At 44.5% G+C, this 19913-nt stretch overlaps 1 protein-coding gene across 5 annotated transcripts in view; it reads left to right on the forward strand.

The window, feature by feature from the left end:
• The window catches only part of LOC119954104 (rho GTPase-activating protein 32-like), a 726718-nt gene that overhangs the window by 116943 nt on the left and 589862 nt on the right, over nt 1–19913 (forward strand). The window contains exon 1 of one of the 5 annotated variants that reach the window (XM_038778988.1): nt 9039–9134. The exons of 3 other annotated variants lie outside the window; for them this stretch is intronic. The gene's annotated coding sequence lies outside the window, so the exon portion shown is untranslated. Of the gene's footprint in view, nt 1–9038; nt 9135–9212; nt 9232–19913 lie in introns of those variants that run through there. One more of the 5 variants, XM_038778989.1, reaches the window with a different exon arrangement.

Here is a 19913-nt window from a genome sequence, read left to right on the forward strand (position 1 = left end):
AACCCCCCCAAAGAGCACTAACAAATCTCCCCCCCAGGATATTGGTGCCCCTCAGGTTCAGATGTAGACCATCCTGTCTATAGAAGTCCCACCTCCCCCAGAAAGAGCCCCAGTTATCCAGAAATCTGAATCCCTCCCGCCTGCACCATCCCTGTAGCCACGTGTTTAATTGCTCTCTCTCCCTATTCCTCATCTCACTATCACGTGGCACGGGCAACAACCCAGAGATAACAACTCTGTTTGTTCTCGCTCTGAGCTTCCATCCTAGCTCCCTAAAGGCCTGCCTGACATCCTTGTCCCCTTAGAGTTGGTGAGCCTAATTTGATTAGATTACTTAAATGACATGCATCCTGGTGTACTAGATGAAACCAGTTAAATTAGCACTGACTGGGTGTGAGCATGGACATTTATCTGTAGTGCCATTGGGGGAAGCCTTCTGTTTAAATATGGATGATTTGTATTATATATGATCACATTTGAAATCAACTGCAGAATAATCAGAGGACAATTTCATCCCACCACCATGCATTTGGGACTTTTTGGTACTGCCTAAATCACTAATCTGCCAGGCCTCTGTTTTAAGTTGTTTTTACATAGAATTTACAGTGCAGAAGGAGGCCATTCGGCCCATCGAGTCTGCACTGGCTCTTGGAAAGAGCACCCTACCCAAGGTCAACACCTCCACCCTATCCCCATAACCCAGTAACCCCACCCAACACTAAGGGCCATTTTGGACACTAAGGGCAATTTAGCATGGCCAATCCACCTAACCTGCACATCTTTGGACTGTGGGAGGAAACCGGAGTACCCGGAGGAAACCCACGCACACACGGGGAGGATGTGCAGACTCCGCACAGACAGTGACCCAAGCCGGAATCGAACCTGGGACCCTGGAGCTGTGAAGCGATTGTGCTACCCACAATGCTACCATGCTGCCCATGGTAAATGTAAAATTTCTGATTTGTCCTTATCTACTACTCTTGAGAAGGAGAACTTTATTGAACATACTTGAAACTTGGCTCTTCGAAATATCATGTGTTAATAGAGCAACTGTGTATGGTGGACTGATGGCTAGAGATAAATAGAGTTGGTGTATTGAACTTTAAATTTTCCTCTTCTATCTCTAATGTGTTTCTGGGCCTTGGGTGAGGTTGTAGTAATGAGTTTTTACTGCACGCCCTATGATGTAACTGATGTGTGCATTGTGGTAAATATATGTCTGTACAAACATGGTTGCTATTATGAGCTGGAATTATTGGCTGGATGATATGCGCGAGATGTTAAAGAAGTGGAATTCATTTTTTAAAAATCTGTTATGTTTTATCTCTTTACTTTCCCAAAGGCCCTTGCAGAGTTAACTTTCTATGATCTCGCTGAGTAACAGTTTATCTATAAGCCAAGATATTGAGTGCCAACAGGAGGTTCAATTGGATGATGTATCATTAGGCAACCCTTCACTTGTCACCACTGAGAACTCGCATGCAGGCATGTGTTTTTCAGCAGGGATAACTTGATAGTGATTTATGAGGGAATCCTGTTTTATACTTTTTTTTGGAGCTTGTGGGCACTAAGATCAATTGTACTCTGTACAACTTTGGTCTCTCTTTGGTTGCCTAAAAAAGAGGTGTGCAACTAGATTGATTCCTTGCCTGAGAGGGCCTGTTGAGAGAGATTGAATGAATGTGGGCTGAATTTTGTGGAGTTTAGAAGAATCAGAGGTGACCTCATTGAAATGTATAACAAGAGAGCTTGACATAGTGGATGTTGAGAGGCTGTTACTCCTGGCCGGAGTGTTGACGGAGATGGGAAAATACTTCATTCAGGGTTACAAATCATTGGAAATGTCTGCCCCAGAAGGTTGGGAATGTTCAGTAAATATTGCCCCACAGGTTGGGGTGGGGTTATGTGGACAGGGTGGGGGATTGGGCCTAGGTGGGAAGCCCTTTCGGAAGGTCGGTGCAGACTCGATTGGCCGAAAGGCCTCTTTCTGCACTGTAGGGATTCTATGAACACTGCAGAATTCCTCTCCAACTGACCAATCAGTAACGCATGACCCATCCTTAAAGTTGCAAATCCAATGCGCAGAGTGGACAGGGCAAACCCTTATCTCATTGCTTGCTCCAAAAAACAGTTCATGGTCTCCACAAGAGACATACAATATCCAAACTGACAAGAAAAGACAGTGCATTTCATTTTGGGCTTGTTCTGATGCTTACAATGCAGTAACAATTGTGTGCATGATCTAACTGTGATTAAGAGCAGCTGGTAGTAATTGGCACAAGGTTAGGGCATATATAAGAACCTGTGTGGGGGAAGTTTGTGGAAGGGAAAAGTATTCTGCCCTTATGGATTGAGGAAAGCTAGAAGGGGGCATGAAACAGCCCTGGCGGGAAGGATTAGGGAAAACCCCAAGCCGTTCTACACTTATGTGAGAAATCAGAGGATGATCAGCGTGAGAGTAGGGCCGATCAGGGATACTGGAGGGAACTTGTGCTTCAGTATTTAGAAAAACATAGTTTGATTAAAGATAGTCAGCATGGCTTTGTGAGGGGCAGGTCATGTCTCACAAGCCTCATTGAATTATTTGAGGATGTGACAAGACACATTGATGAAGGTCAATGTTTTTCTAAATAATCATAAATCCTATCTCTCAGAACTCTTTCCAATATTTTGCTCACCACCACAGACCGAAGACTGATGGGTCTGTACTTCCCAGGGATTTCCCTATTCCCTTTCTTGAACAGGGGAACAACATTCGCCTCCCTCCAATCATCCGGCATTATTCTAGTGGAGAGTGAGGATGCAATAATCATCGCCAACAGCGCAGCAATCCCCTCCCTCGCTTCCCGTAGTAACCTTGGGTATATCCTGCCAGGCCCAGGGGACTCATCTATCCTGATGCATTTCAAAAGGTCGGGCTGTGGTTGTGGTGTATATGGATTTCAGTAAGGCATTTGATAAGGTTCCCCATGGTAGGCTCATTCAGAAAATTAGGGGACATGGGATACATAGGGAAATTGAGGCAGTCAAAGGGTGGGTTAGTAAGTTTGCCGAAGACACGAAGGTTGGGGGAGTTGTAGATAGTGTTAAGGGTTGTTACAGGCTCCAACAGGACATTGACAGGATGCCGAGCTGGGCTGAGAAGTGGCAGATGGAGTTCAACCTTGATATATGTGAAGTGATTCATTTTGGAATTTGAATGCTGAATACAGGGTTAAAGGCAGGATTCTTAGAATTGTGGAGGAACAAAGGGATCTTGGGGTCCACGTACATAGGTCCATCAAAGTTGCCACCCAAGTTTATAGGCTTGTTAAGAAGGCGTATGGTGTGTTGGCTTTCATTAATAGGGGGATTGAGTTTAAGAGCTGCGAGGTTTTGCTGCAGCTTTATAAAACTCTAGTTAGTCTACACTTGGAATATTGTGTCCAGTTCTGGTCGCCTCATTATAGGAAGGATGTTTTGGAGAGGGTACAGAGGTGATTTACCAGGATGCTGCCTGGACTGGAGGGCATGTCTTATGAAGAAGGAGCTCTGGCTTTTCTCGCTGCAGCGAAGAAGGCAGAGAGGTGACTTGATAGAGGTGTACAAGGTGATGAGAGGCATGGATAGAGTGGATAGCCAGAGACTTTTCCCCAGGGTGGAAATGGCTGTCACGAGGGGACATAATTTTAAGGTGATTGGAGGAAGGTTTCGGGGAGATGTCAGAGGTAGGTTCTTTACACAGAGAGTGGTTGGTGTGTTGAATGCACTGCCAGCAGAGGTTGTGGAGTCAAAGTCATTAGGGACATTTAAGCGACTTAGACAGACACATGGACAGCAGCAAATTGAAGGAGTGTAGGTTAGGTTGATCTTAGGTTAGGATAAATGGTCGGCACAACATCGTGGGCTGAAGGGCCTGTACTGTGCTGTACTGTTGTACAGAACCCAAGGTTCTACGTTTTGTTCTACTGACTATTGTGAATAAACTCTGAGCTGTTCAACAGTCTTCAAGTTTTTTTACCTTTTTGGTCCGTTTGCTCAGTGCTTCCAAGAATTCCTGCATCTGTGTGCTGATAGTTTTCTGCTTCCAGTTCTCCTGTTCGTCTTGTGCATGCCATCTATCTTAACATCCTTTCAGTTGTTACTGTTTCCAAGTCAAGGGTCGCTAGGTCACATAAACCAGCACTTTTTCTTATCCAAGAAAATTACAATTGGTGCTAACTCTTAAAGTCCTTTTTAAACATTCTTAAAACCAATTGCAGATTCTGTGACATTTTAAATAAATTACAAGTAAGTCATAGGTTGCTGTTAGGTTCAAGTGGCAATGTAGGGTAGCATGGTAGCAAGGTAGCATGGTGGTTAGCATAAATGCTTCACAGCTCCAGGGTCCCAGGTTCGATTCCCGGCTGGGTCACTGTCTGTGTGGAGTCTGCACGTCCTCCCCCTGTGTGCGTGGGTTTCCTCCGGGTGCTCCGGTTTCCTCCCACAGTCCAAAGATGTTCGGGTTAGGTGGATTGGCCATGCTAAATTGCCCGTAGTGTCCTAATAAAAAAGTAAGGTTGGGGGGGGGGGTTGTTGGGTTACGGGTATAGGGTGGATACGTGGGTTTGAGTAGGGTGATCATGGCTCGGCACAACATTGAGGGCCGAAGGGCCTGTTCTGTGCTGTACTGTTCTATGTTCTATGCATGTGACCTGTGTGACTTCAACTAGTGCTCGTTTCTAGAATATTATTTAAATGGAGAAATACTGCAGAAAGCTGCAGCACAGAGGGATTTGGGGGACCTGGTGCATAAATCACAAAGCAAGCATGCAAGTTCAGCAGGTAATTGGAAAATGGTCTCCACAAGAGAGACATACAATATCCAAACCGACAAGAAAAGGCGTTGCAACCTTCTGTGTTAGGAGGATTGATGTTAACTTGCTCTCGTTTGAAGATGGAATCTGAATACACAGCCACAGCTCTCCATAGTTTGCTGCTAATATTCTTCAACATGCAGCGTAAATTTGAGTTGGAGGTGACATTTCCAGAAATGTAGCATTGATCGCATATTCAATATCATGAGACCGTTTCAGAATTTATCTGTCGTTTCCTACCACCACAGATATCAGTTTAAGCGCATATAATTAAAAAATATAACACTGCATGTTTATGCTGCAGACTGAATTAGAGACCTGCCTGGCTATTTGAACCGTACGTTCAATACTGTATTCGTGGGGTAAACTACATTACTCTGATTCTGAGTTGTTTATGATATTTAGGATTTCATGTTAGTCATTGTCATCGCTTTGTTTCGTGTGAACAGTGATTTCAATTCAGTGTTCGTGCCATCTTGTGCCCATGTCATCCCGTCATAGAACATAGAACGATACAGCGCAGTACAGGCCCTTCGGCCCTCGATGTTGCACCGACATGGAAAAAAATCTAAAGGCCATCTAACCTACACTATGCCCTTATCATCCATATGCTTATCCAATACTGTGTATGCATGTATAGTTTTGAGTTATGGCTACATTTTCGACAACTGGATTATTATATTATAGTTTAGTAAGTTAGCCAATCTTTTAAAAAAAAATTTTAAAATTTAGAGTACCCAATTCATTTTTCCTAATTAAGGGGCAATTTAGCGTGGCCAATCCACCTAGCCTGCACATCTTTTGGGTTGTGGGGACAAAACCCACGCAAGCACGGGGAGAATGTGCAAACTCCACACAGACAGTGACCCAGAGCCGGAATCGAACCTGGGACCTCGGCGCCGTGAGGCAGCAGGGCTAACCCCCTGTGCCACCGTGCTGCCCTTGTTAGCCAATCTAATGCACTGTGGTGTAGATTTAAACATGCACTAAGTAACTCTGAGCAGGTACATTAGTAGTGGGCTGATGGAGGGAGGGTGTTCCAGGATTTTGACCCAGCGACAGTTAAGGAATGGTGATTTATTTCTAAGTCAGGATGGTGAGTGACTTGGAGGGAACTTCCAGGTTGTGTTGTTCTCATGTGTTTGCTGCCCTTATCCTTCTAGATAATAGTGGTCATGAGCTTGGAAGGTTCTGCCTAAGGAGCCTTGGTGAGTTCATGCAGTGCATCTTGCAGAAGATACATACGGCAGCCATTGCAGTGGTGGTGGAGGGAGCGAATGTTTGTGGAAGAAGTGCAAATAAAATGGGTTGATTTTTCCTGAATAGTGCCAAGCTTCTTAAATAGTGTTGTAGCTCCACTCATCTAGTCAAGTGGAAAATATTCCATCACACACTGGACTTTGTAGATGATGGACAGCATTTGGGGAGTCAGGAGGTGAGTTCCTCGCAACTGGATTCCTAGCCTCTGACTGCTCTTGTAGCAACAGCATTTATGTGGCTAGTCCAGTTCAGTTTCTGGTCAATGTTACCCTCAGAGTGTTGGTGTCTGAGGCAATGTCTGGGATATTGTTCTCGCCTGGGCTTGCGAAATCCTACCAACTGTCCTGGTTTGAGACAATTCACACCTCTTTAACCTGGGGTTACCCCTATCTCTGGATCTGTAACGACTTAATCACCTGCTAATGCTCGCATTCTAAGCATTGTCTGGCATCTTTGAATTTGTCTGTATAGATGTTTCTGGAACATTCACCTGAGGAAGGAGCAGTGCTCCGAAAGCTAGTGTTTGAAACAAACATGTTGGACTTTAACCTGGTGTTGTAAGACTTCTTACTGGGATATTGTTGATAAGGTATGAGTCACTGTGTCAGGCTGTTGCTTGACTTGTCTGGGGAAGGCTGTCCTAACTTTAGCCCAAGATGTTAGTCAGGAGGACTTTGACAGCTGCTTTGCAAAGCTGGGCCTGGATCCCTGGCCAATGTTGAGGTGTCCCCAATGTTAGTAAGATTTTGGTAGACTCCTTTGCTTGGTTATTAGGTTCATTGTTATATTTTAGCCTTGCAGTGACATACTGTACTATTTTTCAACTTTGAACTGCGGCTCCATTTACACTCTGGTATAAAAGATTCCATTACATAATTCAAAGAAGGGCAGGGAATTTTTTTCATTACAGCTGTGTGCATTACATATCAAAGGTGCTTAGTTAGCTGGGAAATGCGTTTTATAATAATCTTTATTGTCACAAGTAGGCTCACATTAGCACTGCAATGAAGTAACTGTGAAAAGCCCCTTGTCGCCACATTCCGGTGCCTGTTCGGGTACACTGAGGGGGAATGTCCAATTCACCTAACAGTACATCTTTGAGGACATATGGGAGGAAACCGGAGCCCTGAAGGAAACCCATGCAGATACAGGATACAGGGAGAGCGTGCAGACAGTGACCCAAGCCGGGAATCAAACCTGGGACCCTGGAGCTGTGAAGCAACAGTGCTAACCACTAAGCCAGCTGCGTGCATTGTTATAGAAGTTCAATAAATCGGATTGAACCAATGCCTACGTTTGGTGTATGCTTGATAGTTTATCTACATCGTGTAGTCTGTGTTACCCCCGGGTGGATAACATGACACCACCCACGGAATGTTGTCAGGCTGTGAAAGGTGCTATATAAATGCAAGCCTTTTATGTGAAACTTCATGTTTCTTCTCAGTAGTTTCAATGTATTATACGCCCTTCCAATAAGAGAGGTGTGGAATAATCAGTGTATGGTTCAAACTTCTTGTGTCTCCTCGTATTCGGAGTGAAGTGTCTTATTGAAATTGCAGAGAGCTTCAATTGGCCAAGTGTACGGTATGTAACTAAAGATGTTCACTATTGAAAATCCATTTATCACAGTGTTTCACTTGAAGATTGGGTTTTGACCCTGAAGCTATGGTTATGGCTCAGATTGGCTTTCAGTATTTTGTAGATTATAAAAGGATGGAATACCTTTGGATTGTATAGAGTGCAAAATGAGGCTGATTGTGAGAAATAGCTACATGTAATTGATCCAAAGTTTTTCAAATATTTTAGAAGTTATACCAGTTACAGAGCAAGAAAGTGGTATTCAGAATTTGAATTTTTGTCTGCGATTTCTCCCCATTGCTGGGAAATAGTTCCCAGATATTAGCAGCCCTCTAATACCTTGGCTAAGTGCTCATTCTTGAACAACGAGCCTCAAGCAAGCACTTTTATGCCGTGTGCCATTATAGTTGAGATTGATCCTGTCTTACCCAGGTCTCCCCACAGCTACACATGGAAAGCATAGAGGAATTGAGTCAGGAAAAGGGTGTCTGATTATTCCTTTCCAGTTCTGCATGTTGCGGCCATCTGTTGCACCTAAACTGTGTGGATTGTTGCAAACTAATCAAATCTGGACCTTCCTTAACAACTTAGTTACTTTTAACATTATAGGAGTGGTGATTGCATTAATTTAGATTTCAAAGCGTTCAACATATTTCCTCAACATAAATAACATTTTTCAAGGGTAGGATATGTTTGGGATGCAGCAGATAGTTTTACTTTTATCCTGTTCAGAGTCTGTGTGGATGAGTGACAGCTTCTTTGGGTGAGTAACTGATCCCAACGCTGCATGCTTTCTCACTTGATCACAGTAAGAAGTCTTACAACACCAGGTTAAAGTCCAACAGGTTTGTTTCAAACACGAGCTTTCGGAGCACGGCTCCTTCTTCAGGTGAATGGAGCCGTGCTCCGAAAGCTCGTGTTTGAAACAAACCTGTTGGACTTTAACCTGGTGTTGTAAGACTTCTTACTGTGCTCACCCCAGTCCAACGCCGGCATCTCCACATCATGGCTTCTCACTTGATGCCTCTGATCGTTATTGTGACAGGAAGTTTGAATTAGAATCACAGGCATAGCTGTGTATTCTGCCACTATGTGGCATAGTATATTTGTACTGCTTCGACATGTTGCCGGTCAGTGCGCCTGTGGCATTTCGAGGCAACTGAAGCTTTAAGGTGGATTGAAATCAGTTCAGGAATAAATGTATCAAAGTTTTTTTGAGCTCTTTAATGCGATGGGTTTTACCTTTGCAGCATGCCTTCATTGATATTGGCCTGGATGCGGCAGCGTTACTTTTCAAGCACTGCTGCTTGTGGATGAAATTTGCATGCGTGTGTAACCAGGAATCGGGGAGTTGAAAGCTGCTTCCGGTTGGTCTCTGGTGATGTAACTATGCTGTGTGTGTATTCGAATGTAACACAGTGAGGAGCTTCCGGGCATTGGATGCACTGTAACAGCATTCAGGTACTGGATGTGTAAACGATGTTAACGTGCTTGTACATAAAGTGAAGGTGTACAGCATGTTGCTTGTGTTTGGATTGATGCAGCTTTGAATCCATTGGTATGTAATCAAGCTAGCTCCTGGGAGTGACCGAATGGAAGAAATGCTGTGTGTAATGTGCCTTCAGTGCAGCATTATTGACTTCTGACTCTCGCTGCTGTTAGTCCCTTTATTTCATTCTGATATGCTGACCAATATTTTTTGAGGCTGGAACGAGAAGTGTCAGAGAATGCCATTTGTGCGTGTGAGCTTGACTGGCCAGTTTGTCTTAAAGCTAATTGTTTGGCGAACTGTGAAACCAGTTTGAACAGGAGTGGAAGGAAAGCTCAGTGCTCTATTACCAACATCTGATCTGCCTTGAAACTGCTGTTAACCAGGCAAACCGCTTCCTTTGCAAATAATTTTTTGTGTGTGTACAGCTGTTCAGAGCCTGAACATGTGACGGTGATGCTGGAGATTTTGGTAACGCGGTAGCACCGACCTCTCTGGAATTATTCTGTACCGAGGGTCCATGTTGGTGAAAACTGTAGGGACTGGAATAATTGGCGTGAATTTAAGACTAAACCGTTAAACACTAGTTAAAATAAACACCACCCTCAAAAATCAGGGAGGGGGTGCGGTTCCGTCGTAAATGTCACATCGTTGATGTTCTTTGTCATTGCAAATATTGTTTTGTGTAATGTGTATGGACGATAAAACCTATTGATCTTCCTCTCCCAAGGATATTGGCAGTAAATGGGCAGTTGCTGTGACACATTAAATATTTTTGGTGATTGTGTTAAGGGCGTTTTGTTTAAAATTAATGAGTTGGACTATTCTAGTAGTGGCAACCAAACTAAGTTTAAAAAAGCTTTGTGGTGCACTGAAACAGTGGTAAGTTTGTAGTTAGACAGCTCTAGCACGAACATGAGGTGGTGATGTTGGTGAAGTGTGGTTTAACTATCTGTTTATTGCTACAGTGACTAATGTAACAAATTGGAGTAGTTTTTTAAAATATAAATTTAGAGTACCCAATTAATTTTACCAATTAAGGGGCAATTTAGCGTGTCCAATCCACCTACCCTGCACATCTTTGAGTTGTGGGGGCGAAACCCACGCAAACACGGGGAGAATGTGCAAACTCCACATGGACAGTGACCCAGAGCCGGGATCGAACCTGGGACCTCGGCGAGTAGTTCTTTTAAAAAAATAATTGAGTACCCAACAATTATTTTTTTCCCAATTAAGGGGTGATTTGGATTTAGTGTAACTAATCCACCTTCCTGACCATGTGTTGCCCCTCACCCCTTCTGGGGGACTCCTAGAATTTGGCACATCATAATTGAAGGTTCTTTTGTTATTCTGCTTCCATAGATAATTCAGGCAGTGCCCTATTGCCCCCTCATCCACCAACACCCTGACTCCCTTCCTCCCCACCACCCTCCTTTCCCCTCTCTTTCTCCCCGCCCCTTTCTGTTGGTACAGAGGCGAGGGTATCTGGTCTCTCCAGCGCAAAGTTTAGTGCTTATACCGTTTGTTTTTTGTACAACTGTGTTAACTATTTTAATTAGAGTATCCTACCCTCCCTCCCCTTACGTTGGTACTGGGGGGAGGGTACCCTGTTTCCCCAATGCAAAATTAGTGTTTGTACCCTTTGGCCTTGTATAAATCTTTACTGTTTTAATAAAAAGGTATGGCCAATCCACCTAACCTGCACATCATTGGGTTGTGGGGGTGAACCCACACAGACACGGGGAGAAATTTGAATAGTTCTACTTAAAAAGCTGTAGGTACAGGAATGGGGTTGTAGCCATCTGCCAGAAAGGAGCAGGTGTTCTCCTGACATCATTCCTGCAGGCAAGAGGGTAGCACACTGTGACCTTTGCAGTGCACAGATCAGAGGTTCTCGAGTCAACCACCTTGAAACTATGATGTGGAGATGCTGGCGTTGGACTGGGCTGACCCACAATAAGAAGTCTTACAACACCAGGTTAAAGTCCATCAGGTTTTATTCGAATCACTAGCTTTCGGAGCATAGCTCCTTCATCAGGTGAGCTGCGCTCCGAAAGCTAGTGATTTGAAGCAAACCTTTTGGACTTTAACCTGGTGTTGTAAGACTTCCTACCTTGAAACTAGATATCACATTTGCTTTGTATTTGAGTGATGAATTGAGTTGGAGTGTGGATTATTGTGTTCACCCATGATTGGCACTGTGCCAGTCAGATATCTTTGCATCTTTAATTTTACTTAATTTTAGGGTAGCACCATAGTGTTAGCACAATTGCTTCACAGCTCCAGGATCCCAGGTTCGATTCCCAGCTTGGGTCACTGTCTGTGCAGAGTCTGCACGTTCTCGTGTGTGCGTGGGTTTCCTCCGGGTGCTCCGGTTTCCTCCCACAGTCCAAAGATGTGCAGGTTAGGTGGATTGGCCATGCTAAATTGCCCCTTAATGCCCAAAATTGCCCATAGTGTTGGGTGGGGTTACTGGGTTATGGGGAAGGGTGGAGGTGTGGGCTTGGGTAGTGTGCTCTTTCCAAGAGCTGGTGCAGACTCGATGGGCCGACTGGTCTCCTGCAATGTAAGTTCTATGACATGCACTAAAACTGGGAGTTGTCAATTCAGGCTCCCGGCCACTATCACCAAATTTTCTGCCCTTCCATTTGCTGATAAGGTAACTTGTGATAAAGGTACAGCTTAAAACATCTGCACTCATGATGGAATCTCTTTGATTTATTATTGTGGGTTCGTAATGTGTTAGTCACAAGCTCTTCGGTGGCTCATTTGTAAGATAAATCGACAAACCACCACATTTGGGCAGATCCTTTTCCAAAATCACTGGAAGCAAAATATTGCACGAGTACTCTATACACTTGGTGCAGCTAACACAATCTTCACAGAAACAATCTGTGATGCCATTCGAGGTTGATTTGAAATTTTGGGGCAGGGTGGGAGGAAGAAAGTGTCCATCCTACATCATACTCTTGGATTGTTGTGTCCTCCTGCAGCCTTCATGATATGGCCCTCTAGAAACGTGAAGGATCACAAAAAATAGTAGTGCAGGTGGCCAATTGAGCCTGCTCTGCCATTTTGTAACACTGTTTGCTTTGATTGTGACCCAAGCACTTTCCTGCATTGACTCCTGTCGACCAAAAATCTGTTTACCTCAGCCTTGCATGTATTTGATTACCCATTCTATGCTTCGAGAATCCAGAGATTAAAGACTTTCGGAGAGAAGAAATTACTCGTCTCCATCTTAAATGAAACTGTGACCCCGTGGTTATGGTTTTCTCCACAGGAGAAAGCATTCTCTCAGTATCTACCCTGGGAAGCTCTCTTAGAATCTTGTGTTTCATTCAAATCTCCCCTCATTCTTAAGAACTCAAATGAATTTAAGCCCAATCTGCTCCATCATTCCTCATAAACTTTTTGGCGGGAATTCAGCTGTTGGAGTGGACGGATCTACAGAGTCGAGCGGGGAGTATTTAAACTAGCAGCTTTGCGGATTCGAGTCTTTTCGGCGGGAATTCAGCTGTTGGAGTGAGCGGAGCTAGTGTGTCGAGCGGTGAGTATTTAAACGAGCTGCTTTGTGGATTCGAGTCTTTTCGGCGGGAATTCAGCTGTTGGAGTGGGCGGAGCTACAGAGTCGAGCGGTGAGTATTTAAACTCGCTGCTTAAACAGCGGCCACAGGGTCTTTGGGGATAAATTTGAAGAGCAAAGCAGTGACCTGATTGGCTGGTATGGAAAGTGCTCCAATTAGCAGTAGCTGGGAGAAATTTAACTCTTCGTGTGTTGGTAAGTATTGTGATTGGTAAGTAAAATCTTTATTCCTTTCACTTATTCATTATTTGATATATTTGTAATCAGTTAAGGTAAAGTGTAAAAATGGCAGGAGATTCCAGACCTGTGTTATGCTCCTCGTGCTTAATGTGGGAGTTCAGGGATGCGGCTGATGTCCCTGACTCCTTCATGTGCGGGAAGTGTGTCCAGCCGCAGCTCCTGTTAGACCGCATGATGGCTCTGGAGCTGCTGATGAACTCACTTTGGAACATCCGTGATGCTGAGGAGGTCGTGGATAGCACGTTCAGTGAGTTGGTCACACTGCAGATTAGGATTGGTGAGGGAGACAGGGAATGGGTGACCAAAAGGCAGAGAAAGAGCAGGAAGGCAGTGCAGGTGTCCCCTGCAGTCATCTCCGTCCAAAACAGGTATATCGTTTTGGATACTGTTGGGGGAGATGACTCGCCAGGGGAAGGCAGTAGGAGCCAGGGTCATGGCACCGTGGCTGGCTCTGCTGCACAGAAGGGCGGGAAAAAGACTGGCAGGGCTATAATCATAGGGGATTCAATCGTAAGGGGAGTAGACAGGCGTTTCTGTGGTTGAAAACGAGACTCCCGAATGGTATGTTGCCTCCCGGGTGCACGGGTCAGGGATTTCTCAGATCGGCTGCAGGACATGCTGAAGGGGGAGGGTGGGTGAACAGCCAGTTGTTGTGGTGCATATAGGCACCAATGATATAGGTTTAAAAAAAAGGGATGAGGTCCTACAATCAGAATTTAGGGAGGTAGGAGAAAAGTAAAAAAAGTCGGACCTCAAAGATAGTAATCTCAGGATTGCTACCAGTGCCACGAGACAGTCAGAGTAGAAATTCAAGAATAGTCAGAATGAATACATGGCTTGAGAGATGGTGCAGGAGGGAGGGGTTCAGATCTTTGGGACATTGGAACCGCTTTTGGGGGCAGTGGGACCATTACAAATTGATGGTCTACACCTGGGCAGGACTGGAACTAATGTCCTAGGGGGTGCTTTTGCGAACACTGTTAGGGAGGTTTTAAACTAATGTGGCAGGGGGATGGGAACCAGATTAGGAAGTTAGAGGTCAGTAAAGAGGCAGCAACTAAAGCCAGTAATGGTTTAGATAATAAACTCATTGTGACTAAGGGGAAGAGTAGACAGGAAAGAGATGATGAACGCAAAGGGACAGGTGGTCTGAGGTGCATTTGTTTTAATGCGAGAAGTGTAGCAGGTAAGGCAGATGAAGTTAGGGCTTGGATTAGTACCTGGGAATATGTTATTGGTATTACTGAGACTTGGTTGAGGGAAGGGCAAGATTGGCAACTAAATACCCCAGGGTATAGATGCTTCAGGAGGGATAGAGAGGGAGGTAAAAGGGGTCGAGGAGTTGCATTACTGGTCAGAGATGAAATCACAGCTGTGATTAAGGAGGGCAATATGGAGGATTCGAGCACTGAGGCAATATCGGTAGAGCTAAGAAATAGGAAGGGTGCAGTAACATTGTTGGGACTTGACTACAGGCCTCCCAAAAGCGAGTGTGAAATAGAGGTGCAAATATGCAGACAGATTATAGAAAAATGTAGGAGCAATCGGGTGGTTGTGATGGGAAATTTTAACTTCCCCAACATTAGCTTGCCTTCATCGGACAGGGTATTGAGTACAAGATTCGGCAGGTCATGTTACAGTTGTATAGGACTTTGGTTAGGCCACATTTGGAATACTGCGTGCAGTTCTGGTCGCCACATTACCAGAATGATGTGGATGCTTTAGAGAGGGTGCAGAGGAGGTTCACCAGGATGTTGCCTGGTATGGAGGGTGCTAGCTATGAAGAAAGGTTGAGTAGATTAGGATTGTTTTCATTGGAAAGACGGAGGTTAAGGGGGGACCTCATTGAGGTCTACAAAATTATGAGAGGTATGGACAAGGTGGATAGCAACAAGCTTTTTCCAAGAGTGAAGGTGTCAATTACAAGGGGTCACGATTTCAAGGTGAGAGGGGGAAAGTTTAAGGGAGATGTGCGTGGAAAGTTTTTTTACGCAGAGGGTGGTCGGTGCCTGGAACACTTTGCCAGCAGAGGTGGTCGAGGCGGGCACGATAGCATTATTTAATATGCATCTAGACAGGTATATGAATGGGCGGGGAACAGAGGGAAGTAGATCCTTGGAAAATAGGCGACAGTTTCAGCTAAAGGATATGGATCGGCGCGGGCTTGGAGGGCCGAAGGGCCTGTTCCTGTGCTGTAATTTTCTTTGTTCTTTGTACAAATTGGCTCCTTCATCACAGAGATAAACCTAGTAAATCTTCTTTGCACTATCTGGAATGGAACACACTGATAGGCATCAGTGCTAGCCACCGTACCACCCTGATTCCAAAAAACAACCTCTGTTGTAGTTCCACTAATGCTGCCAGACCAGCAGTTTATGTTTGTAAGTCAATCACCGTGGAGTACTCAATTCATTTTCTCCAATTTAGTGTGGCCAATCCACCTAACCTGCACATCTTTGGGTTGTGGGGGTGAAACCAATGCAAACAAGGGGAGTGTCATGTGAATGTCCCTTTACGAAAAGTATGCTTCATCAAATGGCTGCAGTGATGCCATTGTGTGGGTGGAGCTGAAAGCTCTTTTTTTTTCTCTGTGTTTAGTTTCGCTTTGAGTTGGGGAGCTGCTATCAAAGCAAGAAGATGTTCTGATCTCTCTCTACAAACTAAAGAATGATTTCAGCTTATTTCATGATTTCAAAGTAATACCTGTTTTGTAGAGAATTTCAACCTGCTGTCTTTGTTAAAAGGATTTAACTTATGGATGTTGCTCGGAAAGGTGTTGAGGGTTACCTTTAGAGTATTGTATCTGTGGGGTTACGTGTTTTGGTAGTTGATAAAATGTTTACTGTGTATTTATAAAATGTTAACTGGGTTCATAGAATAAACATTATTTTGCTTTAAACATACTTAAGGTCTCTGTTGGATAACACCTGGGGAGTGGACCATTGTGCTCCCCATAACCAAAATCTAGTTCAAGTCGTGGGTCAGGTGAACTCCATGATATACTTTGGAGTTTTCTAAACCCTGGCCCATAACAGGGGAACGTGCAAACTGCACACGGACAGTGACCCATAGCTGTATCGAACCTGGGACCTCAGCGCCGTGAGGCAGCAATGCTGTACTAATGCATTTCTATCCTTTTTTGAGTGAGACCAAAACAGTACAAAGTGCTCATGATGTTGTCTCACCCACAGTACAACTGTAGCAAAATTCCCTTTTGTATTCCATTCCACCCGCAATAAATGACAACATTCCACTTGCCTTCCTAAACTGTACCTGCATACTAGCTTTTTCTGATTTGTTAAAGTACTGAACGAAATGGGGCTGGATTGTGCTGTTTGATCACATACTGCAGCCTGTTGAAATCTCATCATCAGAGAGCTCTCATCTAAATATCCAAAGCAGAATTCCAAATCTGATCAAAAGCATAACATTTCGTCCAGTGCTCCAATGAACATTTACCCATTTTTTCATGAACATTAAATCCTGACCTCCCTTCACTGATAAAACTGTCAGACATCCTCCTGCGCTCTGTTCACCTCTCGCCTCCACATGCTACAGTCATCTCTCAAATCGTGCAAAGATCATCTGTTGATTTATAGAATCTGCTCACACATGCTTTACAAATAATGAGCTGCAGCCTCCTCCCCACCCACACTCATACCTTGGGAGTAGCAAGCCAGCCTTCTGAATCTTAAATCCGTTGGTGTTCTTTTGTTTTTGAGCTAGTTAAAATATGATTAGTGGAACAGGAATTGAGGACTAGTAACACACTTTAACCCTCTTAAGTTCAGAACAGTGCTTTAAAAATAAGGTTTTTGCCAGCAACAGACAGTGCTGGAGACCTGTGTCTTTGCTGGGAATGCAAACAGTGACACACCGGATCTCCTGGGTAATGGAGTCATATCATTGACCAAACCATAGCTGCATAGACCAGGATTGTGACCTTGACAATCTCCTCTGGATGTTGATACAAATTATATGAAATTGATCCAAGGAATTGACTGAGAAACTTGTGTCTCACTCCTTTCACTCATTCACCAATTCTGTATAATCCCTTCCATTTTGGTGTACAATCTTTGGATATTCTAATACATTGTTTAAAATGACATCTGAATTTGTGTTTGAATGCAGTTAGTTAGTGAGTGAGCTGTCCAACCCTGGGGACATCGTAATCAAGCCTGTCCTATCCACATATGCAAATTTAGCAAAGGGTGCTTCTATAATTACATAGATTACATAGAATTTACAGTGCAGAAGGAGGCCATTCGGCCCATTGAGTCTGCACCGGCTCTTGGAAAGAGCACCCTACCCCCTATCCAAGGTCAACACCGCCACCCTATCCCCATTACCCAGTAACCCCACCCAACACTAAGGGCAATTTTGGATACTAAGGGCAATTTATCATGGCCAATCCACCTAACCCGCACATCTTTGGACTGTGGGAGGAAACTGGAGCACCCGGAGGAAACCCACGCGCACACGGGGAGGATGTGCAGACTCCGCACAGACAGTGACCCAAGCCGGAATCGAACCTAGGACCCTGGAGCTGTGAAGCGATTGTGCTATCCACAAGGCTACCGTGCTGCCCTATAATGATCGGGAGTTGGGCTCCTGGCTGTTAACCTCAATTTAATCCAGGAATACTGATTCTAATTATAATTCTTCTGTCACTACCCTGGTTGAGATCAACATTGCCTGGGAATTGAATCGTAAACTTCTCTGGTCTGCATGGCTGTGTTATCCAATGTATTGACCAGCTGAACAATTGAGTGCCTTCATGTTTTCTTTGTTATCTGGTTCCCAATAAAATGAGCTGGAGAACCCGTGCCCAATATTCTTCCAGCTTAACCTGCACTTTTTGGCAGTGATTGAAATGTTCACAACCCCGTCTCATGCAGAAAGGTTCACACAGATGTCTACCTTTTATTAAGGTGTTCTGCCCAATTAGAGTTGGATATTCCTTGTAAAGGATCATAATTTGCATTGTGTGGCTATTAGATCATTGAACATACAGTGCAGAATGAGGCCATTCGGCCCATTAAGTCTGCACTGACCCACTTAAGCCCTCACTTCCACCCTATCCCTGTAACCCAATAACCCCTCCTAACCATTTTGGTCACTAAGGACAATTTATCATGGTCAATCCACCTAACCTGCACATCTTTGGACTGTGGTAGGAAACCGGAGCACCCGGAGGAAATCCACGCAGACACGGGGAGAATGTGCAGGCTCCGCACAGACAGTGACCCAGCGGGGAATTGAACCTGGGACCCTGGCGCTGTGAAGCCACAGTGCTATCCACTTGTGCTACGGTGCTGCCAGTAGGAGCTTCTTTCCTGTTGATTATAAGCAGCATGATGCTCAGGAGAGAGTGTAACAAAGGTTTACCAGAATGTTGCCTGGCCTGGAGGGTGTTGGCTTTGAGAAGAGGTTGAATAAACTCGGATTGTTTTTTTTGGAAAGATGGAGGCTGAGGGGAGACCTGATTGAGGTCTACAAAATTTATAGACCGGCAGGCTCAACGTAAGAGGGGGAATATTTTTCACGCAGAGGGTGGTGGTGCCTGGAATGCGTTGCCAGTGGGGGATGGTGGAGGCATTTACAATAGCAACGGTTAAGATGTATCTTGATAAACACATGAATGGCCGAGGAATGGAGGGATACAGATCGTTTGGGCAATAAGTAGTAGGTCTAAGTAAGGAATCTAGATTGGCGCAGGCTTGGTGAGCCAACAGACCTGTTCCTGTGCTGTAATGTTGTTTGATCTGTAAATCTCTCCTTTACTTCCTGAATCAAACTTGCATCTAGCTGCTTTAGTTACACTACAATTAATCAGATGTTTATTGAACTAGTAATTGAAAGAACTGATTATTAGATTCAGTTTAGTTTGTACTTCAAGCTTTGGCAAGGAGTGAGTGGCAACCTCTTCATTTATCTCAATTGCTACTTATATCCACATATTGGTTGATGCCTTTATGGCCATATGTTTGGGGTCCTTTTATAGGAGAATTTGTACGATTGTACGATTGTCTGCATACATCTCCCTTGCTCAGAAACTGAGAATGCCAGGTGACTGCATAACTTGGTTCAAAACAAATTAATATAATTTTTTTGTTTAGGATGTCTGTATTTTTATTGGCTGTTATTATTTTAAAAAACATTTTATTGGAGGCATTTTCAAATATATACATAACAAAGACGAAAAAACACAAACAACAACCCCAGCAACATCAAACAGCCCCAATATCTTCCCCCAACTCTACCCACTGCCACCCCGGCACCTAACCTCCCCCCCACCTTAACTTTTAACCCAACCTGAACAGAAAAAGAACCTCCCACTCACCGCTGACGACTCAATATTCCTTAAAGAGGTCGATGAACAGCTTCCACCTCTAGGTGAACCCCTGCTTCGCACCCCTGATGGTGAACTTGATTTTCTCTTAGTACTGGAACTCTACCAAATCGCTCACATGCCCCTGCGCTCGGCGCCTCCGGCTATGAGGGAGGCAAACGCCAATACATCGGCCTCTCTCCCCAACCACACTCCCAGACCCTCCGACACTCCAAATATTGCCACAACCTTTGGGGCTACCTCTATCCCCCAAATCTTCAACATTATATCTGCAAATCCTGTCGAAAACTCCCTCAACCTCCGAAATGCACAGAAAATATGGATATGATTCACCGGCCTCCCCGCACATCACCCACACCTATCCTCTAGCCCGGGAAAGAACCGATCCATCCTGGATACCGTCATGTGGGCCCTGTGTACCACTTTAAACTGGATAAGACTTGGTCTTGCAGACGAGGACGCAAAGCCTCACTCCAGCCCCCTTGCGTCCCACCTGGCTCCTCATCCCACTTACCTCCTCCACTGGGGTGCTCTCTCTCTTCAACAGCTCCCCACATATATCCGAAACCTTGC

Source organism: Scyliorhinus canicula, chromosome 19, assembly GCF_902713615.1.
Source record: "Scyliorhinus canicula chromosome 19, sScyCan1.1, whole genome shotgun sequence".
NCBI lineage: Eukaryota > Metazoa > Chordata > Chondrichthyes > Carcharhiniformes > Scyliorhinidae > Scyliorhinus > Scyliorhinus canicula.